This window comes from Schistocerca serialis, chromosome 4 (genome assembly GCF_023864345.2).
Source record: "Schistocerca serialis cubense isolate TAMUIC-IGC-003099 chromosome 4, iqSchSeri2.2, whole genome shotgun sequence".
Taxonomy (NCBI): domain Eukaryota; kingdom Metazoa; phylum Arthropoda; class Insecta; order Orthoptera; family Acrididae; genus Schistocerca; species Schistocerca serialis.
The window spans coordinates 138,468,486-138,493,988 of NC_064641.1; positions in this window are offsets into that span (position 1 = coordinate 138,468,486).

A 25,503-nucleotide genomic window follows, 5' to 3' on the forward strand; every position below is an offset into this window, starting at 1 on the left:
AGGAAGTTTCAACATTATCAATGTTTGTAATTGTAATCCCCAAGTATTTAGTTGAATTTACAGCTTTCAGATTTGTGTGACTTATCGCGTAATCGAAATTCAGCTGATTTCTTTAAGTACTCATGTGAATAACTTCACACTTTTCTTTATTCAGGGTCAATTGCCAATTTTCACACCATACAATGATCTTATCTAAATCATTTTGCAATTTGGTTTGGACATCTGATGACTTTACGAGACGGAAAATAACATCATCTGCAAACGGTTACTGAGATTGTCTCCTACGTAGTTAATATAGATCAGGAGCAATAGAGGGTGTATAGCACTTCCTTGGGGAGCACCGGATATTATTTCTGTTTTGGTCGATGACTTTCCGTCTATTACTACGAACTGTGACCTTTCTGACAGGAAATCACGAATCCAGTCGCACAACTGAGGCGCTATTCCATAGGCACGCAGTTTGGTTACAAGACGCTTGTGAGGAACGGTGTCGAAAGCCTTCTGGAAATCTAAAAATGTGGAATCAATTTGACATCTCCTGTCGATAGCACTCATTACTTCATGAGTATAAATAGCTAGCTGTGTTTCGCATGAACGATGTTTTCTGAATCCGTGCTGACTACGTACTAATAAATCGTTTTCTTCGAGGTGCTTCATAATGTTCGGATAGAGTATATGTTCCAAAACCCTACTGCAAATTGACGTTAGTGATATGGGCCTGTAATCCAACGGATTACTCCTACTTCCCTTTTTTGGGTATTGGTGTGACTTGAGCAGTTTTCCAGTCTGTAGGTACGGATCCTTCTATGAACGAGCGGTTGTATATAATTGCTAAATATGGAGCTATTTTATCAACATACTCTGAGAGGAACCTGATTAGTATACAGCCTGGACCGGAAGCCTTGCTTTTGTTAATGATTTAAGCTGCTTTGCGACACCGAGGATATCTATTTTTATGTTTCTCATCTTGGCATTTGTTCTTGATTGGAATTCAGGAATATTTACCTCGTCTTCTTTGGTGAAGGAATTTCGGAAAATCGTGTTTAATAACTCGTATTTAGTGGCACTGTCAACGGTTGTTATCGCTCAGTGAAGGTATTGATTGCGTCTTGCCACTGGTGTGCTTTAAGTATGACCACAATCTCTCAGGGTTTTCTGCCAGATTTCTAAACTGAGTTTCGTTGTGGAAATTATTGAAAGCATCTCGCATTGAAGTACGCACTATATTTCGAACTTCTACAAAACTTTGCCAGTCTTGGGGATTTAGAATTCTTTTAAATTTGTCATTCTTTTTTCGCTGCTTCTGCAACAGCGATCTGACTCGTTTTGTGTACCATGAGGTATCAGTACCGTTACTTATTAATTTATGTAGTGTATATCTCTCAATTGCTGTCAATACTACGTCTTTGAAATCATTCCACAACTTTTCTACGCTTATATGATCAGATCGGAAGGAGCGCAGACTGTCTCTTAAAAAGGCGTTGAAAGCATTTTTATCACATTTTTTAAATAGATATGCTTTTCGTTTCTTTTTGATGGTTGTAGGAGTTACGGTATTTAGCGTAGCAGCAACTGCCTTGTGGTCGCTAATCACTGTATTCGTCACGATACTCGTTGTTTGTCCAGGATTACTTGTTGCTAAGAGGTCAAGTATGCTTTCGCAATCATTTACGCTTCGAGTGGGCTCCTGAACTAATTGTTCAAAATAGTTTTCTGAGAAAGCATTTAGTACAATTTCGGATGACGTTTTATGCCTGCTGCCGGCTTTAAACGCATAATTTTTCCAGCATATCGAGAATAGATTAAAGTCACCAGCGACTATAACTGTATAAGTGGGGTACCTATTTGAAATGATACTCAAGTTTTCTTTGAACTGTTCAGCAACTGTATCTTCTGAGTCGTGGGGTCAGTAAAACGACCCATTTAATAGTTTAATCTGATAGTCAAGTATAACATCTACCCATAGTTTTTCGCAGGAACTATCTACTTCAATTTCACTACAAGGCAAACTATTCTTACAGCAATAAATACTCCAGCGCCAATTGTATTTAATCTGTCCTTTCTAAACATTATTAGATCGTTAGAAAAATTTCTCTTGAGCTTATTTCCTGCTTTAGCCAGCTTTCTGTACCTACAACTATCTGAGATTCAGTGCTTTCTATTAGAACTTGGAGCTCTGGTTCTTTCCGAACACAGCTACGATAATTTACAACTACAATACCAATAGTTTCTACAACTAACTTACCGTGTTTTACATGCCCCTTTTAGAAGGACGCCCTTTCTGTGGTTCCCTGAGGCCCTCTAACCCAAAAAGCCGCCCAGTCGCTTCCACACAGCCCCCGCTACACGTGTAGCCGCTTCTTGTGTGTAGTGGACTCCCGACTGCGCAACCCAGACTAGAAACTTGCTCAAGTATGTGGGACCATGTCAAACAATGGATAGATGTACAAAGAAGGGCAGCACGAATAGTAAGAAGTTAGATTCACCCATGAAAGAACGTCGTAGAAATGTCGAGGAACTTGAACTGGCAAACAAAGACAGACGTGAAAGATTCACTTACAAATTCCAGGACGAATTTAGGAATATACTGCAGCATGTAGCTTCTCACGCACCACTCCAGTTGGTATCACTGAGAGTAATTATAGCGCCCACAATGGCACATAAGCAGTCATTCTTCCGTGCACGATACTCGAATGGAACAGGAAAAAACGCTAATACATGGTACAATTGGAAGTACCCTCTACTGTGCACTTCACAATGATGAGTACAGTGTCGATGTAGACCTAAACTGACTACGAATTTTACCTAAAAAGCAAACTTCATCAGGTTTTTTTTCTTCTAAATGGTCTACCGCAGAGGAGCAATGGTTTTGATTCGTTGCCACACAGTTGGAAACATTGCACACTTACAGCTGAATTCGTTAGAGTAATCAGGAATGAAAATGCAAATAAGTCGATTGGTTCATGTATACAAATTAGTACTTATCAGAATGATGCGGAGTGGGTCCACATCCTTCTTGTAATTATTATACTTCTTCAATTTCGCTTATATCTGTAAACCATTGTTTCTGCTGTTTATGTACTGCGACTGTAATTTCGAGTATCACTCAACGTCAGGCAGTTGGAAGCATACCTCACATCTGTATATACAGCCGTTTACAAAAAAAGCGCGTGTTCTACATAAAATTTCAGATAATGTTGGTGTGCGATACCAACGCAGTTTAAATGCTATTTTTTATTTAACCATTATTTACATTCTCCTTAGTGGTGGGGGTGTGGTAGGTGGGAGGCTGTCAGAAACCAAACTCCCACTATTCAGCCGTCGTATTGTGAAATTCGTAATTGTAATATTAAAAAAAAAGACTTATAAAATAATCAATGATGTTTGTGGAAGACAAGTGTGATGTGATATACATTCTCTGTATTATGAGTCAGATTTGATGGGCACAGCTGCTAACTGTAGCTAGGGTGTGGGATGTTGGAATTATATATGCTAACATTATACTGAAAAGGACGTGGGATATCAATATGAGTACGAATTGATAGGTGGAATATGGGTGCTAGGAGACGTGTGCAGAAGGCAGGCGGTCAAGGGAAGGGTGAATTGGAGCCTTAATTTTGGATGGGTTACATTACGGTTGGTAGGAAGGGTGGATTTAACAGATACGTTCTGAGGAGAAGATGACTGAAATTACTTTGAGAAAGTATGTGAAATGTTTGGAGATGAAGGGGAAGGTACTCTGCGTTCATAACGGCAGTGCAATAGATTAAGGGTTCTCGAGTAGGGGGTAGTCTATGGGCTCAAGGGAGACGAGGAGGTGAAGGTGTTCCAGATGTCTGACGAGGTGTGGGAACTTTATGAGCTAAAACAGGATACGAGTGGGAGGAAGAAGTCGAAATCGGAAGAGCATATCCTTCCAAGATATGGATAGAGCTATGAAACTTGGCAGAAACGGAGATTCATGCTATAGTAAACAAAGAATTAGGGACAGATGAGATTGTTACATATGTGGATGACGTTTACGATTTAGTGCCCCTGTTTAGCTGCTTAAAAGCTGTAGTGAATTGTGTGCTTTCCTCTGGACGATTAGAGTGTTCCAGGTTAATAACAATTTGTCCATTATATTTGGACTGTTGAGCTCCGTGGCCGTGGATAATGATATTTCATTGTAAAAATACAGCAACCAGCCACTTTTTAATGCGTTTTATTTATGCCAATATGCATTTCGGGTTTGCACCCATCTTCAGCTGGCAAATTACATGGATCTTCAGTTACTACAGTAGTACAATCTCGACAGCAGTTTGGATGCTGCAGCAGGCCTGTGCAAAAGCAACGATTCTAATCATTTTCTTCAATTTCGCGAGTTTAAAGTTACGCACTATCAGTTGTTCATTTTACTTACATTCTCCTCTCCTTGTTTTTTCTTGGCTTTTCTTCTTTCTTGCAACAACACAAACACTTTTTACCACGTATTTTACACAGGCGCATTGCGTTATCCGCCATGTTGTCGACTGACAGTTTTTGTTTACATACAAACGGTTTATCTATGGACAGAGTTACATTTTTCGAAAGTGTTGAGGTTATAAGATAAGCTACTGTTTTCCAAACATTGACTTGGGTGACAGAAGTATTCTAAGTACAATGCATACAATTTTTTTTTTTTTGTAGTATTGAAGATAATAAGTAAAATGAACAACTGATAGTGCGTAACTTTAAACTCGCGAAATTGAAGAAAATGATTAGAATCGTTGCTTTTGCACAGGCCTGCTGCAGCATCCAAACTGCTGTCGAGATTGTACTACTGTAGTAACTGAATATCCATGTAATTTGCCAGCTGAAGATGGGTGCAAACCCGAAATGCATATTGGCATAAATAAAACGCATTAAAAAGTGGCTGGTTGCTGTATTTTTACAATGAAATATCATTATCCACGGCCACGGAGCTCAACAGTCCAAATATAATGGACAAATTGTTATTGACACTACCTAGCCAGGTACTAAGAGCTTTACATGACTTCAGAAAGTACAAAATTAAGTTAGAAAGAACAATTCTTAGTATCAAGTTCAATAAAAAGTGTTTAAGTGCGAATGTAACTCCAAAATATGTCAAAGTGAACATCAACAGTCAAAGCAAAAGCAGCGAAAATAGCTAAAGAAAGAAGTGAAATTAAATGGCTCCAATCTGAAATCCGAAACCAACACAGAAAGAAGCAGTTTTTAAACCACCAGTGATATAGATTACATTTAGAGCTAGGTAAACAACTTACTCCCACACAATTCAACCACGCATTCGATTTTGTCAGTACAATAGCTATGAAAGAACAGCATAAAGTCAGATGTAGGCATAACAATAAGTTGAATAAGCTTATGTCACAAATTCCAAAGGTGAATGACAATGTACCTTCCACTAAGCATAAATTCTCCAAACGTCTAGTAAATTCAACAAACATCATCTTCAGTGATAAAGAAGTAAGTTTGCTGAATAAAGGGCTTCAACATAATATCACCCCACCTCTGACTGAAAATAATATTAAAGAATTAATAGTAGGCACCAAAATAGCCTGTGATACTGCAAAACTAACTCAGAATGATCAGATTGCCATAGGCCACAAAGTTAACAATTTTATCACCAAACAAATAGAGAAAGCAAATAATAATAATAGTATAAAGCACCATGACACTACAATACTTAAAAGTGTTAATAAGAAACTAAGCGACAATAAAGCTTTAGTAGTAAAAGCAGATAAAAGCAATGCTATTGTTGTAATGTATGAAAGTGAATATGTAAGAAAAACCATTGAATTTTTCAGTAACAATAATATAGTAGAAATACAGTCTGATCCCACTCTTAAGTTACAGAACAAACTTAAAAATATGATGAAAAAAAGTGATTTCCTCTTAAATGCAAAAGATATACATGAATGCACTGTTATGAACCCTTATGCACCACGTCTACGAGCACAACCCAAGACCCATAAAGTTAACTGTCCCATACGTCCAATTGTTAATTCTCGGAGCAGCCCAACTTATAAAATCAGCAAGAAACTGAATGAGATCCTTAGCAACACATTCAAATTTGAAGAGACATACTCAGTAAAGAACAGTTATGAACTTATTAATTGTCTAAAAGAAATTCAGATTCCTGATACTGCTAGGTTTGCATCACTTGACATCACAAACCTCTACACAAACATACCGGTCAAAGAAACAATAGAAATAATTAAAAACAATTTACTTAAACATAAAAATTTGGCATTACCAGAAATATATGAATTCATTGATCTATTAACACTAGTACTATCACACAACTATTTTTCTTTTAATAACAAAATGTACCAGCAGAAAGACGGCCTGGCTATGGGTAGCTGCCTTGCCAGTTTGCTTGCAGATATTTTCATCAATAACTTAGAATGTAAATTTTTTAAAGAAAACACCCAGATAGTAAACAAGATAATTTATTACAAAAGGTATGTTGATGATATAATAATCCTATTTGATGGCACAGCAGAAGAAATTGATAACCTTGCAAAAGAAATGAATAAAATGCATCAGAACATCATCTTCACTGTAGAACACCAGACAGAAGCGGGTTTAAATTTTCTGGATCTCTGCATAAGTAACTCCAACAACAAACACAAATTTCAAGTATACAGGAAACCAACATACACAGATAACACAATTAATAAATCATCCTGCCACCCGGATAAACATAAGACGGCTTCATACAGAGCAATGCTAAACAGAACGCACAAAATACCACTAGAACCAGCTGATCAAATAGAAGAACTAAACACCATCAAAGCAATTGCTTACAATAATGGTTACAATCCAAAATTAATAGATAAACTAAACTCTAAGATAAATCCCCACATAAACAAATACAATAACAAAACAACATTAAAGAATGCCACAACACAGCCAAAAGAAAAATATGTAAGCTTGCCATTTGTAGGAAAGCTGTCATATAAAATAGCAAAGCTGTTCCGAGGAACAGATATCAAAATCAGCTACTATACAAATAACAAAATAAAGGACAAAGCTATCCATAACATTAAAAATAATACCAAACTGTACAATCAATCAGGAATATACAAACTTAACTGCAACTCATGTCCAAAAACATACATAGGCCAAACAGGGAGAAACTTCAGCATACAGTTTCGAGAACACATGGATGCTCTTCGTTTAAAAAACTTAAATAAATCCACATTCGCCCAACATGTAGCAGAAGAAGAACATCAAGTAACAGACATATCCCATAACCTACAAGTTCTCCACCTAGCCAACAAAGGAAAAAGAATGAACCTCCTAGAAGAAATCGAAATTTATTCACATAAACATGCATCCCCTTCTGACATCCTTAACGACCAAACAGAGCTACCAAACCGAATATTTCTTAAAAACTTCCACACTCTACTTATCAAACCACTCACTAAGCACAATCAAGAAATAACATAATGTAATATAAACCTGACCAAATGCATGTAATAGTATAAAACATAAAAATCTTAATTCTATCTTTGTTATATTTGTCAGTCGACAACATGGCGGATACCGCAGTGCGCCTGTGTAAAATACGTGGTAAAAAGTGTTTGTGTTGTTGCAAGAAAGAAGAAAAGCCAAGAAAAAACAAGGAGAGGAGAATGTAAGTAAAATGAACAACTGATAGTGCGTAACTTTAAACTCGCGAAATTGAAGAAAATGATTAGAATCGTTGCTTTTGCACAGGCCTGCTGCAGCATCCAAACTGCTGTCGAGATTGTACTACTGTAGTAACTGAAGATCCATGTAATTTGCCAGCTGAAGATGGGTGCAAACCCGAAATGCATATTGGCATAAATAAAACGCATTAAAAAGTGGCTGGTTGCTGTATTTTTACAATGAAATATCATGTTCCAGGTTAGTTTTTGATGAAGTGTTAGTCCACCATAATGTAGTGTTATAGATGGGTGGATTGAAGGTATATGAATTGCTAGGTAAAGGTCTTTGGGACAGCATACTTGGACGGTTTTTGCTGCAATTATTGCCTGAGTATTTGCAGGTTGCACTGCTTGTACCAGGTGAAATTGTCGAGTTGGGGTTGGGATGATTGGAAAATGGGATAGGTTGCAAGGAAGGAATTGTCGGTAGTGTATTGGAAGAGGTACACTGGAGATGGTGGTTTTGGGACATTGGCGCTGTGTACGAGGATTCTTCGGATCGAAAATTGGGAGGTGGATGTTGTTGACTGGTCCGTTGGATCAACCGTTATAAATGAGGCAATTTGGTTTATGTAATGAAGTGGAAGCGTTTACGAGCAGACTTTGAACACGAAACCAGAATGCCAGACACTGTCATCGGCCTTTTTGATGTCCAGATAGTGGAAGAGGTAAGGAAGACGTTAGTTGTTCTGTTGCTATAGGAGATTGTGAAGGAGCTGATCATCAGCGGAGAAATTTGTATGGAAGCCACACTAGATTAAGGGGGTGGAAGGATTTGTTCTAGGTGCTCGTGGATGCGTTTGGAGACGATGCATTCAAGGAGTTTGGTGAAGACTAATAAGGCTAATGGGCCTTTAGGAAGGGCTTTAACTGGGAGGTTTTGGGGTTTTAACAAAAGGACAATTTTTTTAGTCTTTCGAGGCTCAGGATAAAAGCTGGTATAAAATATCGCGTTTCGTAAGTTTCCAAGTGTTTCGTATCAGTCTTTGTTCTTACATTTGTTTTAAGAGGCTTCTTCGTATATTTCAAGTTTTCGCATTTGATTTTCCTTCCAGAAGTTATTACCAGCAGTAAGTTAGAAACACCTCTTACTCACTGTGACAAGAAAGAGAATACCCTCTAGGTAGCTGAGTGGTGATGTAAGATAGAATTCGTGGCTTGGGCCGACACTCTTAGACTATGGCCAGCAGTCAACATGTGAGTCCTACTCCACGTTTTCAGATGTGTGTAGACATTATAGCATAGAGGCAGATTGGTCTTCTGCAGCTCGGGGGAACGAAGAACCACTGCAGAGGTGACAAGGCTACTTCGTATGTAGGCCACAATGAATTGTGTTTGAAGACTGGAAGATAATTATTTTAAAGGAAAATTCAAGATATGCTAATGAACACCTGCTTAAAGACTTATTGGTCAACTATTGTAACTTGATACACTAGTGGCGTGTGGAAAGGTGTCGACAAGTCGTTAGTAGGTTTCCTGGGGTTTGTGGCATCACAACTCTAAACACAGTCACGCAGTTTCCGTAAATTGCGCGGCGGTGGTTTGCGGGCATAGAGTTGGTGCCCATGAGCGTTGCAGGTATGTTGAGTTGGGCACAGATCAAGTGATTTTAACGGCGAAGACATCGAGTTCACTATCGTGCTCATGGAACTACTGTTAGCACGATTCTGGGCTGGTGCAGCCAGCAGTTATCCTACTGCAGGATACCACCGACGTCAGGGAAGACACCAACCATGAAGAAAAGCTTCTGGTTCGCAAAAATGTTCAGACACTTTTCACGTAGTTCACGGCTATTATGATGCCTTCGACTACTACTGTAGGTTCCATGGAAATCAAGGTGATGTGTTGCACAGCATGATAATGCATGTGCACATGACACAGCACATGGTGATGACGGCATAATCAGACACGACTGTCGATTTGGTGTAACAAGAAACGCCATTTATAAGTCCGGGCGACACGTTTCCGTTGATGTACGATCCATTCTCGATGATTGTATGGCCACTGCAATAGTAATTGACGATATCGTTGCGTTGATATGGGGACACATAGGGATTGACTGCTGTGGAATACCATGTTCAACAAAGTGTACTGATGTTGTGCTCAGTAACACTTGTGCCTGAACTAGCATTGTACACTGTCATTAAATCTGCCGCAGAGCTTGCAAGCCTCTGACTTTCAGATTGTGTGCTTAGGTGTGGACCTCCAACACTTTCTCGGTAAGCAGATCCAAAGTCAAATTTTTAGTTCTAATTTTTCACGTTAATATTCTCTTGAAGTGTTTTGGTACAGTTCGTTATGAGCTACGTGCCAGTAGGATGCTCGCTTCAGAAAGCGAGTTTGTTCCTGAGGATTGCCCCGACAAACAAGCCATTGCTGTGGGTGTCCAGCAAAGAGCATTGGAGAGAAATCACATGTTGGCTATCGGCTATTGCCAATGTAGAATACTGAAATTTTGGGAATACATTTGTCTAGGTAACGCATTTAAGTGATGTGACGTCCCCTCTCCCCTTTTGTTGTCGCTGTTGATGTTGAGCCGCTACTGCTACAGCTCGGTCGGTGGAATGAAGACACGACGCGCATTGATGGTTGTCCCCGTCAGATAACGTGGAACAGCACCTGAAAATCTCTAAAGAAAATTGTTCCTCACGTAATGTATGAAAGTCCGTTTGCGAGTCCGCACAGCCTTGTCAGCGATGCGAACTGCTGAATTTAATTGTCTGTTATGGTTTTATAATGATTTCCTATGCCCGGTTAGTTAGTTATTGCAGTATTGAGTGAACTATTCATCATCGGCGTCGTTTCACAACACTGAAGCGAGGAAAAATTCATTTGCGGTTCAGTATCAGTAGTTCTTACGTTGCTAGGCAGAATTGTTAACTACGGCACGACACAAATCCAGAGATACTCTATAATGCTATCTTGCTTTCGTGCGTCGTAATATTATTTCGGCAAAACACTCCTTTCAATGCTGAATGTTCATCAAGTCACTCTTTCAATTAAAATGTTCACAGTTAATTAATTTTGATAATCAACTATCACACAGTTCAATTAATCATGGAGCCAACACTTGAGATTTCCATTACTGACGAACAATTTTTATTGTTCCTTCTTAGCAGTTAGTTTATAATCATCACACCAGACGCACACAAATGGATCAGATCAATTACGATTCTTTTCAGTTCGGTGATCGTGACAATTACGACAACTTTTACAATCGGCTTATTTGTATCATCTTCTTGAGGTCGTATTAATGTTTCCTACTCAAGGCTAATCAGGTATTGCAATCTTAGATACTATGTCCATTCTTCGTTGTAACAGTTCACTTTGATGAAGGTTGAGTCCAACAATAATATCTTAATATCTCCAATAATTAAAGTTCATTAATTCGTCGTACACTCTCAGAATATCACTTCAGTTCGCCGGCCGAGGTGGCCTAGCGTTTCTAGGCGCTACAGTCTGGAACCGCGCGACCGCTACTGTCGCAGGTTCGAATCCTTCCTCGGGCATGGATGTGTTTGATGTCCTTAGGTTAGTTAGGTTTAAGTAGTTCGAAGTTCTAGGGGACTGATGACCTCAGAAGGTAAGTCCCATAGTGCTCAGAGTCATTTGAACCATTTCAACTTCAGTTCAAGTTCTCGAGTCAGAATAACTGAGAACAAAGTAAGCGCATGTCTATCACGCAATAGTACTTTTTTTGAATAGAAACAATCTCGTAGCGTTCCGTTTATAGTACTATAACAAACGGTGCTCTCTCACGACTTGATAGCAAGCAAGCTAGCAAGCTACTAATATTTCCATGATCGAACATTGTAGACGCATTGAATTTTCTTTTCGCCGCGTTTACGACTCTCTTTCACAATAAATGTTATCTCTGACAAACACATTACTTTGGACTTAACTTTCGTCGTACTGATTTGCAGTTATTACTGAGATGTTTGATAGCTAACTAAAAATAACCTTTCTTTCTTTCTACCTTTATGTCACGACATACTCAGTACTTATTGAAATTGGTGTTCATCAAAATTTTAAGGTGTTATATTATTGTCAAAGTTGTCGTACCTGTCGGGATAGCACTGTTCCCTACTTTAAATTATCATGACATTCTTATTTGGGTTTTCGGGTTTCTTGGGGTGTTACAGTGAGTAACATTGCAAGATCACAGGTTAATGTAAGCGCGAAGTATACCAAACAAATGTGAAAATCTGAATCGTTATCAAACGGTGTAACCCCCAGGATGTTGAATGCAGACGTAATAATGAGCATGAATTGTGTTGTACAGGTGCCGGATGTCAGTTTGTGAGATGGAGTTCCATGCGCGTTGCACTTAGTCGGTCAATATAGGGACGGTTAATGCTGTTTGTGGATGTCGCTAGTGTTGTCTTCTGATGATGTCCCCTATTGGAGACAGACCTGGTGATCGAGCAGGCCAAGACAACATGTTGACACTCCGTAGAGCATTCTGGGCTACAACTGCTGTATGTGGGCGAGCGTTATCTCGTTGAAGACACTCCCTGGAGTAGTGTTCATGAATGGCAGCTCAGCAGGTCGAATCACAAGACTGACGTACAGAATTATAGTCAGGGTGCGTAGGATAGCCACTAGAGTTTTCCTGCTGCCATAAGAATCCGCACCGCAGATCAAACTCCAGATGTACAGTCATGCTCAAAAGTATCCGATCGACCTGAATTGCATTTCGTCTCACTCGCATACAACCCACATAACGCAGCTGTCTAGCAGGTCCTCTAATCGCTCCTTGGTACAGCCGTTTGACTATTGAAAATGGTTCCAACAAGTCACCTCTAGAAAACACTACACCGTATCGCAATAACTCAAGATGTAAAGTAATACTACGATACTACAAAACAGGAAACACCTTATCACAGGTAAGACTGTCCTTAAAGCTTGTAAGCTCACATTTATTACAATAAATGACATACCTGAAATGTTACCACTCTAATTATTACGTCAGATAGGTAATGCACGTAGTTAAGTTCATCGTAGTCATGATTTACTCTTCAAAGTAATATACCGTACATATTATTTAACACAAAATGACATTAAAATTTTAAGTTATTCACGAGCAGCTAGTTGAGAATATGTATGAACTTCAAATGACACAACGAACCGTCTCGTTCTGTATATGGATTCAAACCCAGGTCATGCAGACTAAGCAAAGATTTCGTGACTGACGGAAACTAAGAGTCATTCCTGATCAGGCATACAGAGAGTGATATTCCTCGATTTAGACAGCATCAATTAGCAAATACCAACTTTAAATTACATAACGCAAACATTTTTAACGGACGCGAATTCCTACCCAGCACCTATTGTCCCTGTTAACGAACTACGAGATATGTTAAATATTGCTTCTTAACAAGTAACTTATTGAAATGCCGTGAGGTAAAGCTTTGTGTTGGACAGGGATTCGAACACAGAACCTAATCGGATAGATATCGAAGCACAATCAACTTTGACATATCGCATGTTCTCGGCAGTAGGTAGATGTTTTAACTGAAATGATGAGACGAAACATTAATTTTTTCTTTCCCAGGACTCCAACCCAGCACCTATCGCTATTATATTCTAGAGGAAACGAACGTTAAATATGGGTTTGTTGCACCAGCAGCGACATTGAGCATGTTTGAACTAGAAGTTATATGACGAACAGTTCAGTGCTGACTGGGAATAGAGTTCCATACATATCGTTGTTGACTACACACAAAGAGACGTCAGCTACCGAATTTTTCTCCACCAGCAGCTCGAAATAACATCTTGAACTTACAGTGATCTCAAAAATAGTTCTGTGTCTCACTGGGAGTAAAAACGTCAAATATCGTTAGTGTTGACAACGAATGAAAATACATTAAAAATCGAAATTATTATCCACCAGCAGATAGGTGTTCTAGTGGTAGAGCTTGAAAATACACAATGGAATCTTTAGTGCCGGGCCGGGATTCGAACCCATTAACGCGCAATATGTGGAGATGTTGAGGAATCTGCAGTTTTGAACAAACAACAAATTGTAGCCGAGCTGTATTGTCACGAAGGGAACAAATTCCGCGTTAAGGGCGGTCTGAGTTGCATTCCAAGTTCAGAACCAATTTTATCGACATACAGAAGCTCAGATAAAAGATGGAATAAGTGTCCTGTGATCCTACATAGCGTTTGTTTCGTCGCTAGAAATAAATAACTAGTATAGGAAAAGTTTATAAGAAAAGTTACTGGTGATAGAGTTTCTGCGTGGCGCCACTCCAGACTTTATTGTGGCTCAACCTAACGTCTACTTGGTAGAAAAGTAATATCGTTTTTAATGTGAATTTCAGACCACAATGCCATTATATCTTGTTCACTTGGTGTTGCCAGAAGAGGATGGAATCTTTCTCTCCCTATCTAAAATCACTGACCGAAGTTGGAATCGACACAAGACCATACATATATGAACCTATCATCAGCCCAACAGACCACCAAATGCTCTGCTCAGTGGCTCATTTTTCTATCATAACGCCGTTGTGCCACACTGGCTGACAATTCTGACACACACGCTCCCTGTATCAATTAGCAGCATGTTCAGTAAATTCATTTACTTGGTTGACCGAATCACCATGAACTAGCTGCCTTGGCTACCCAGTGCATACATTCAACTTTATTTTGTAATCACCAAAATAAAATCACGTAACTGCCACCAACACAGAACTGCCAACAATGTAGGATGCAGAAAATTAAATAGGAAGTATTCCTTTCCACTTGAGCTACTCTATTGCGCTATCTGTTTGCTGAAAACGTCGTGCAGTGCAAAAGAAAAGATATAACTGTTTGTCTCTCAGAATTCAAGACCCGGCCACATGCATTATCTCACAGCACTGTGGAATGCAGAAGTTCTGGAGGAATTGTTTCCGAGTTCTGGAGGTGTTGTGGTTATGTGTCAGCTAGGAGCGTAATGCTAAGTATCGCGCGCGGTAGATGAGTTGTCGCGAGTTCGAGTACATTCAGTGCCATATTTTTAAAACGCAATTCTGCAGGCTGCTAAATCTATCAATCTAATGGAACTTGTAACGTAATTCCTTCCACTTCTCAACCCAAATAATCGTATGCGGAAAAAGGGCTAACTTCTGCGACATTTTGTTTATTTCAGGTTTAACAGACAGTCAGACAGTAGATGCATCTCGAAACTTTTGTATTATGTATGGGTAGAGCGCATCGTGCCAAAATACGTCGAAAAAGTATTTTCTACATTAGCTGTCGTCTGGTAGTGGCATTTTATTCTTCTTCAAACTTTGTTTGAAAGCTTCAACTCAGAACAAGTTTTCTACGCGCATGTAATCAATAAACTGCATGTGCATTTTCAGACTGTTATATATAACATAAGAGATTTCGCATATATCGTTGATTAATTTCTGTCTCATGTTTACTATTGTTTTAACAACATTAAAGGAAACCTTACGAAAATTGTCAACTGTATTATAAAAAATAAAATAAAACTACCCACGATAACCTTACGAGGAAAGTCTGTTTTAATAAAACTGAGTATCTGTACACAAGCGTGCCTCTATCGACACGAATTGGTAAAATACTACTCACTTAGATTTTGATTGGGTCTGTGTTTAATTGGTATGCTGTGTCATACTCAAGAGGTATGCAAATGTGGCATTTCACAAATAAAGTTATGTATTCCTAGAAACCCAAAATTTGTCAGCAGCGGAAAGAGGCATTACCTGTTGTGCAGCATTGTAGGTTTTTCACCATTGCACTATGAGCCGAAAGTATTTTCTTGCGATTTCCTTATCGATTTTTGATCTGACGGTTTGTAGCTCTTTCACAGAAGGGATAAAAACGCTACACTCAGTGAGACTGGAACTGCGAACCATAACAGACGCACGAACAGGTCAGCACGATACCACAAAACTGGCGAAGAGGTATGTGTCTCAGGTTCCTCTTACGCGACCAATAGTGGCTATAACTCGTAAACCGCTATTTGAAGGACGAGATTAGTTGCGATTTCCACATGTAATGTTTTTCCTGGGCTGAAAACCGTAAATTTACCATCTCTTGTTACACCTCAAGCGATAATAACTCAGATTATTCAATGGAAATGACAGGAAAAATCAAGTGAACTTTGAGGCTTGATTCCGTGCACACCAGGAAGTAACTCGTCGATCACAGAGTTGCCGAACATACATTGTGTTGTGACTTGGCAAGACAGCCAAGTCACTATGAGAGGAAGCCGAAAGGCACGCGCTTAAGCTCACGCAGGCTGGCGCGAGGTCTGGAACAGTTAAGGGAATTAATAGTAGCAAATAAAGTACGTAGTTGATGTAATACTTAACTTTAATCCATAATTGGAGAACATCGCTCTTGACGGTACATGTTTTATGATTTCAATATTAACTGGTAATGGCGCCTTGCTAGGTCGTAGCAAATGACGTAGCTAAAGGCTATGCTAACTATCGTCTCGGCAAATGAGAGCGCATTTGTCAGGGAACCTTTCCTAGCAAAGTCGGCAGTACAACTGGGGCAAGTGCTAGTTCGTCTCTCTAGACCTGCCGTGTGGTGGCGCTCGGTCTGCAATCACTGACAGTGGCGTCACGCGGGTCCGACGTATACTAATGGACCGCGGCCGATTTAAAGGCTACCACCTAGCAAGTGTGGTGTCTGGCGGTGACACCACATTGCTCCCCCGCAAATCGGCGAACGGTTGTGTTATAAGGCTTCCGCCCGCCGTGGGGAGGACCCCATGTTGACGTATGCGACGAGGTGGGGAGCCTAACAACAGGCGAGGCTGTGCCACCCGCACCTGGCCATTCGGTCCGAGGGGAGCTAGGAAACGCCTGAAAACATAGTCCAGGGTGCACGCCAACATGCAGTGTATGCGCCCGTAAAGAGACAGGAGGGGCCGAAGATTCGACCTCCATCGGGGCGGGGCAGCCGACGGGCGAAGACTACATCTGGTCCGGAGCGGGCAAGAGTTCCATGACGGAGGACAACTAGTCACGGTAAGCGATCGGCGGCGCGTGACCCAGGGAGGTGCCCGGCGGCTGCAGCGACTCGTCCACTGCGGGCGGCGCCGGCGGGAGAACAGGCGGCGGCGGCGGCGGCGCGTCGCCATGGGGCAAAATGGAAGGCAGCGTCGGTAACACCTGGCGATGAGGCGAGCCAGTAGATGTGTCCCCAGGGCGCTGACCGGACGGCACCGTCGCTGAAAGCAGACGGGGAGCGGCAGAACCCAGGCGACGACAGAGGCGCAGCTGATTGAGATGCCGACGCACCTCACCAGAGGCCCCCAAAACCAAATACATCGCGCGGCCGAGGCAGCGAATAATGCGCCCTGCGAGCCAACGCCGTGAACCTCGATAGTTGCGAAAGTGTACAACGTCGCCTGGAACAAAAGCAGGCGTCTGCCGCTGCACAGGAACCTGCTGCGGCGTATGTAGCAAAGACATCAAGGTTCGATGAGGACGACCGTGGAGCAACTCAGCCGGCGAGCGACCATCTCGGGGCTGAGAGCGATACGACGACAAAAAGAGCAATAACGCGTCCTCCAGAGAATGCGACTCTTTCAACTTCAACATCTGTGACTTGAAAGTCCGGACCAATCGTTCAGCGGCACCGTTTGAGTGAGGCGAAAACGGCGCGGACGTCAGATGTTGAATACCATTGGCCTTGCAGAATGACAAATTCTGCGGACATGAATTGTGGGCCATTGTCGGAAACAATAGTCTGTGGAAGACCTTCAATACAAAATATAGCGGATAACGCTTGGATGGTGGCAGATGACGTCGTGGAAGACATCCGGACAACAAAAGGAAAATTACTGAATGAATCTACCACAACCAAGCATCGAGCATTCCAGAATGGACCAGCAAAATCGATGTGCAAGCGTTGCCAAGGGGAAGTGCCGTTCGGCCATGCAAAGAATTTCCGCGGTGGTGCGGAGTGTTGTTCGGCACACGCCATGCAAGAAGAGTAAACAATCGGCGAACCAACGGATCCTCGATCCGTGACTTTGATAAGGGCCATTGCGTAGCAACAAAACGCAAAACTGTAGCAAGGACAGGGTCAGCAGCTGTGGCTGTACCTACACGACGAAAATCAATCGGAAACGATTCGACCACGTCATCGGTTTCCGCATCAATGAACATGCAAGCAAGTTCGGAAGAATCGAACGCTCTATCCTCAGCAACAGGCAAACGGGACAACGCATCGGCGTTTCCGTGCTTAGCAGTGGACCGATACAAGATATCGTAGCGGTACTGCGAGAGGAAAATAGACCAGCGAATGAATTTCTGCGCTGTACGTGGAGGTACAGGCTTGTTCGGATGAAAAAGGGATGTCAAAGGTTTGTGGTCTGTGATGATGGTAAAGTGACGACCATACAAGAAATCATGAAACTTAGTAACACCAAATACGAGAGCCAAAACTTCTTCCTCGATCTGTGAGTAATTTCTTTGCGCAGACGAGAGCAATTTGGATGCAAAGGCAATAAGGCGATCGTGCGAACCATCTTTGTGCGCAAGCACAGCACCGATCCCGAAATCTGAGGCATCCACCATCAACAAAAGGGGCTTCCGGGGATCGAATGGCGTAAGGCAAGTATTAGAAAGCAACGCCGATTTCAACTGGCGAAAGGCGCGTTCGCATTCCGTCGTCCAGACAAACGGAACACCTTTACGGCGTAAGCGGTGAAGCGGAGCTGAAATGGAAGAGTCGTGGCGCACATAGCGATGATAGTAATTTATTTTACCCAGCACACTCTGTAGCTGCTTCAAAGTCTGCGGGGAAGGCAAGTCTGGTATGGCACGGAGGTGTTCTGGACTGGGATGTATGCCCTGGGCATTGAGTACATGGCCCAGATATGGTAAATCACGAGCAAAAAACACACATTTGAGGCGCGTTCGCATTCCGTCGTCCAGACAAACGGAACACCTTTACGGCGTTAGCGATGAAGCGGAGCTGAAATGGAAGACCATTTTGTCGCAAGACCTGAAATAATGTTCTGAGATTGGCCAAATGTTCGTCTTCTGTCTTTCCGGAGAAGACAATATTGTCCAGATAGTTTGCTGCAGTAGGGACCGAGGCACAAACAGTTTGCAGATATTGCTAAAACAATGCAGGGGCGGATGCACACCCAAATGGCAGTCGTTTGAATTGGTACAAACCAAGATGCGTGTTAACCACCAAAACGTGCTGGGATTCCTCGTCCACTGGTATTTGCAAGTACGCATCTGCTAGGTCCAACTTCGAAAAATACACTCCTGGAAATTGAAATAAGAACACCGTGAATTCATTGTCCCAGGAAGGGGAAACTTTATTGACACATTCCTGGGGTCAGATACATCACATGATCACACTGACAGAACCACAGGCACATAGACACAGGCAACAGAGCATGCACAATGTCGGCACTAGTACAGTGTATATCCACCTTTCGCAGCAATGCAGGCTGCTATTCTCCCATGGAGACGATCGTAGAGATGCTGGATGTAGTCCTGTGGAACGGCTTGCCATGTCATTTCCACCTGGTGCCTCAGTTGGATCAGCGTTCGTGCTGGACGTGCAGACCGCGTGAGACGACGCTTCATCCAGTCCCAAACATGCTCAATGGGGGACAGATCCGGAGATCTTGCTGGCCAGGGTAGTTGACTTACACCTTCTAGAGCACGTTGGGTGGCACGGGATACATGCGGACGTGCATTGTCCTGTTGGAACAGCAAGTTCCCTTGCCGGTCTAGGAATGGTAGAACGATGGGTTCGATGACGGTTTGGATGTACCGTGCACTATTCAGTGTCCCCTCGACGATCACCAGTGGTGTACGGCCAGTGTAGGAGATCGCTCCCCACACCATGATGCCGGGTGTTGGCCCTGTGTGCCTCGGTCGTATGCAGTCCTGATTGTGGCGCTCACCTGCACGGCGCCAAATACGCATACGACCATCATTGGCACCAAGGCAGAAGCGACTCTCATCGCTGAAGACGACACGTCTCCATTCGTCCCTCCATTCACGCCTGTCGCGACAACACTGGAGGCGGGCTGCTCGATGTTGGGGCGTGAGCGGAAGACGGCCTAACGGTGTGCGGGACCGTAGCCCAGCTTCATGGAGACGGTTGCGAATGGTCCTCGCCGATACCCCAGGAGCAACAGTGTCCCTAATTTGCTGGGAAGTGGCGGTGCGGTCCCCTACGGCACTGCGTAGGATCCTGCGGTCTTGGCGTGCATCCGAGCGTCGCTGCGGTCCGGTCCCAGGTCGACAGGCACGTGCACCTTCCGCCGACCACTGGCGACAACATCGATGTACTGTGGAGACGTCACGCCCCATGTGTTGAGCAATTCGGCGGTACGTCCACCCGGCCTCCCGCATGCCCACTATACGCCCTCGCTCAAAGTCCGTCAACTGCACATACGGTTCACGTCCACGCTGTCGCGGCATGCTACCAGTGTTAAAGACTGCGATGGAGCTCCGTATGCCACGGCAAACTGGCTGACACTGACGGCGGCGGTGCACAAATGCTGCGCAGCTAGCGCCATTCGACGGCCAACACCGCGGTTCCTGGTGTGTCCGCTGTGCCATGCGTGTGACCATTGCTTGTACAGCTCTCTCGCAGTGTCCGGAGCAAGTATGGTGGGTCTGACACACCGGTGTCAATGTGTTCTTTTTTCCATTTCCAGGAGTGTATTTACCCGGGCACAGTTTGTCAAAAAGATCTTCTGGGCGGGGTAAAGGAAAAGTTGCAATCACTAGTTGTGGAGTCACCGTTGCCTCGAAGTCCACACAAAGTCTCAATTTTACGGAAGGTTTTGGCAAAATTACTAAGGGTGATGCGCAGAGAGAAGCCTGCACACGTTCAATCACACCTTGTGATTCCAAATCGTGTAAGGTTCTTGCGACCTCATCACGCAATGCGTGGGGACCATTGCGCGCTCTGAAAAATTTCGGTTGTGCGTTTACTTTCAATTCCATATGTGCTTTATAGTTCATAGCGCAACCGAGGCCCGGTGCAAAAATGTCCGCAAATTCTTCACATAGACTAGAACCACTGGCTGAAGGCACAGTCTGGTTCACTGATAGGACCTGATTGACTATAGACAAGTTAAACAACTGAAATAAATCTAAACCAAACAAGTTCACTGCAGAAGAAGAACGAAGAAAGTAAAATGACACAAGTTTTGTTTGTCCCTTGTATGTTGCAAGAAGGCTGCACTGTCCAAACACAGGGATATTCTGACCGGAATAGCTAGTTAACTTAAGATCTGCGGCACACAACGGAGGTGAGCCCAGCTGTTTGTACGTGTCTTTATTGATTAGTGAAACTGCAGCTCCAGTATCGACCTGGAATGGGATCACGTTGCCATGAATGTCCAAATCTACAAAAAGTTTATTGTCCTGCTGACGACAAGAGCGACTGTCTCGTGCAACGTGAACCAACACTGGTACAGAATCACTTGCGACTTGATGGGATTTCCTGCGATGTCGACGCACACTATTTGTGGAACGAACACAGTCACTGTTAGAGAGAGTGGCACTGGGCGGAGTGGAATTAACTACATGAATGTCCATGGGCGAAGGTTCACGAGCCTGAGTATTCTTGGTTCGAATCCGATTCCGGCGTGAATGGTTGTGAGTGTCCATTCTGAGCTTTTTCTGGCAAACACTTTGAACATGTCCTTTTCTATTACAGAAAAAGCAAATAGCTTGGCGTGAGGGGCAATCCTCACGCGAATGTCTAGTAGCACACCGCGGGCATGATTTTAGCACTGCATTTGCCTGCTTGCGTGGCACACTTAGCGGAGAGCTTGGTGGCAGCTGCGCGGATGGGTGCGAGGGCTGTTTACTGTTCCGTGCAGCTCGCCCGGCGGGCCGGTTAATGTGACACACGGCTGGCGAAGTTTCAAACGATTCCTGAGCAAAGTCAAGTGTGTCTTGCCTATCCAATATGTCCATCGCTTGTTGAAGGGAGGGATTGACTAGTTTCAAAATTTGCTCCCGTATACGAACATCAGAAACGTTCTGGGCAATTGCATCACGCACCATAGTATCTGAATAAGGGAGGCCACATTCACACTCAAAAGGCCTTGCAAGGTTGCAAGCCACTCCCGATTAGTTGGACTGACCGTCTGTTTTGTACGAAAGAAAGTATACCTTTTTACAACTACATTGACTGATTCTTTAAAATATGCATCTAATGCAGACAAAATTTCGTCGTAGGACAGAGTTGCTATGTCACGTCGGGGAAACAATTTCACTATCACACGGTACGTCTGGATGCCGACACACGATAATAAGTGAGGCTGCCGCTCATTACCTTGAATTCTGTAGGCGGCGAGATGGAATCCAAATTGGCGTGACCACTCCGTCCAGCTTTCCAGTGCCGCATCAAAAGGACGAAAAGGTGGTGCATCTGCGTGTTGTGGCTGTGGTAACGGTGAAGCGGCGGCCGCCGCATCGTTTTGCATTGCACGTTGACCATGGACGAGCTGTCCAAGGGCATCCAATAAGGCCTGCGTCTGCTGATTCTGCAAGCGATAAAATTCGGACAGTACATCTGGAGATTGTGGCGAAGCCTTGACAAGTAATTTAGGCAAGATCAATTGGTACAAACGCGATTTAGCTCGTGGCCAAAATGTTGTGACTTGGCAAGACAGCCAAGTCACTATGAGAGGAAGCCGAAAGGCATGCGCTTAAGCTCACGCAGGCTGGCGCGAGGTCTGGAACAGTTAAGGGAATTAATAGTAGCAAATAAAGTACGTAGTTGATGTAATACTTAACTTTAATCCATAATTGGAGAACATCGCTCTTGACAGTACATGTTTTATAATTTCAATATTAACTGGTAATGGCGCCTTGCTAGGTCGTAGCAAATGACGTAGCAGAAGGCTATGCTAACTATCGTCTCGGCAAATGAGAGCGTATTTGTCAGTGAACCTTTCCTAGCAAAGTCGGCTGTACAACTGGGGCGAGTGCTACTACGTCTCTCTAGACCTGCCGTGTGGTGGCGCTCGGTCTGCAATCACTGACAGTGGCGACACGCGGGTCCGACGTATACTAATGGACCGCGGCCGATTTAAAGGCTACCACCTAGCAAGTGTAGTGTCTGGTGGTGACACCACACATTGCCTTGTTGCCAAATCTCAGTAACAATGCCACCAGGAAGAAGACGAACCGATGTGATCTTACAGCGAGCTGGGAAGTGACCATAGCTGGAGTCTCCAAGTCGCGGCTGCAACGGCTTGGAATACATAATGCGTCTGATTCACATTTCTGTAACTAGGTTTAGGGACTGGAGCGTAGTTACTAATAATACTCAGAACTGACCGCAAACTAAGCATAATAAATCAGTAGCTCTCATAGTGTTCCAAGATGGCCGCCGAGTAAGTGACGCCAGAAACCATTTCCAGAAAGTTAAGTGATTTAGACAGAAATATAATTTAGTTTAACGCTGACAACAAATTAAATACGTGCCTTAGTGTATCGTTTAGTCTTGCCGTTAAAGGTTTGACTTTTATTTGCGTATTTTTTCAGAAAACACGAAAAGATCGTAACTTCGCGAAGTCGTGCTTAGGCTTAAATTTTGTAAACGTGTTTGTTTCTTGTTTCAAGGTAATTTAACTAGTTTCTCGGTAACAAATAAGTAAACTACCGTAAATAGCGTATAACTTCACTGTTTTAATACAGATTTCAGAAAAACAGCGTAACTTTATATCAGAAACTTGCCTATATACATTTGTTTATAGGCCTATTCTCGTAACGTTTTTGGAGAATCAAAGTTAAAGTATCTCATTTAATTGCCCTTTTTTCATTCCATCGAGTGAAATATATAATAAATAGCGTATACCTTCATTGTTTTAATACATATCTCAGAAAACCAGCGGAATTCTAAATCAGAAACTTGCTTATATACATTTGTGAAGAGGCTTAATTCTTGTAACGTCCTTTTTTGATTTTCGGTAATTTAATTGATTTATTCTAGCTAAAGTATTATTTTTTGCCATGAGTGAGAAGTGCCTGACTTGCCGTAGAATTGTTAGTTCCGGGGTTTGGTGTGATGGATGCAGTAGTTTTTTTCACTGGGGGGACTGCAGTGGCGTGGGTGTTGGGAAAGTGGATCAGGCTCATCAGTGGTTATGTAGGATTTGCAGCAGAGATAGGAAGATAGTGGAACAGGAGGGGAAAATTGCTGCCCTTCAGGCTGAGCTAGATCAGGCTAGGGAAGATCTGGACAGGTTAAGGAGGGAGAAGGGCAAAGAGAGGTGGGAAGTGGCAACAGGTAGCAGAAGGAACAGGCCTAGAACTAAGTCTGACAGTTTTGTGGTGAATGTCAAGAATAAGTTTGACCTGTTGCTTCAGTTAGAAACTGATGAGCCTCAAGCAGAGGTAGGTGTAGACAGGACACAACAAACTTTCAATAGGAAATTGAAAAAGAATATAGGAAAGTCATCGAAAAGGAAGAAAGTTTTGTTGTTAGGCAGTTCTCATGCCAGAGGTGTAGGCCAACTTCTGCAGGAGGAATTAGGACCAGAATACCAGGTCACAAATTTTTTCAAACCAAGTGCTAATCTGGATCAGGTGACAGAGGATTTAGGTTCACTCTGTAAAGGATTTACCAGGGAAGACACCGTGGTTATTGTGGGAGGGCCAGGGAACAGCATCGACAGAGATCCTGGGTACAGTATAGAGTGTGACCTGGTAAAGATTGCGTCGGCATCGAGAAACACCAATGTTGAATTTGTATCTGTCCTGAGACGCCATGACCGGCCTCATTTGAACTCTTCTGTTGGGAGAGTTAATTTGGAGTTGGAACGGCTGCTTGTGTCGGGTGCGGGGGCTCATATTGGTGTGGTTCCTGTTGTTTATCTCAGTAGGTGGGACTATACCAGGCACGGCCTACATCTCAACAGGAAAGGGAAGGGGAAACTGGCTGGGGTAATAGCAGGAAATTTAAGGGGGGAGGCACTGCCATGAATGGTAAAATACCAATGGTTACAGGTGTTGGAGCAGCACCTTTTTTAGGATAGGTAAGACAGAAAGATGTCAAGTTCTACGAGAGGTCAGGATTGAAACAAATCTTCAGTTTAGGAAAGAAATTCAACAGCACAATTCTAGCACATTGGATCACCAATCACAGCTATCAATTATAAATTTTCACCAATCACCAGAAATTTTATCTCCACCAAGTTGTATCTCAGTCCTAGGTAATTGCATTGATGAACTAAAGTCACCCAACCCAATTGACATAATCTGCCTCTCTGAACACCATGTGACCACTGGTATAGGAACTAGGCCTAAGCACAATGAGAAACTCAGACAGGAGAGTACTGCAAATGTTAGAATAAGGAAAGGTTCTCATAAAAGTATAATTAAAAATAATGTAAGTATATTTCATCAAAATATTGGGAGTTTAAAGAATAAAGTAGATGAGCTTCTGGTTTGTTTGGAAGATTTAGAAGCTGAGAATGAAATAGATATACTATGCCTGTCTGAGCATCACATTGTTACTGATATGGATAAGGTAAATGTAAGTGGTTATAAGCTCTCTGCACATGTAATGAGAGAAAATATGGAGAAAGGAGGAGTTGCCATATATGTCAAAAGTTATCATTGTGCAAAAAGTATAGAAACAAAAAAGTTTTGTGTAGAGAAACATATAGAAGCATGTGCCTGTGAGCTTAAATTAAATAAAGGCACATTTATAATTGTAACTGTATATAGGTCCCCATCAGGAAATTTTCATCTCTTTCTGAAAAATTTGGACTCCTTGTTGTGCTATCTGTCAGACAGGGGGAAGCAAATTATTATTTGTGGGGACTTCA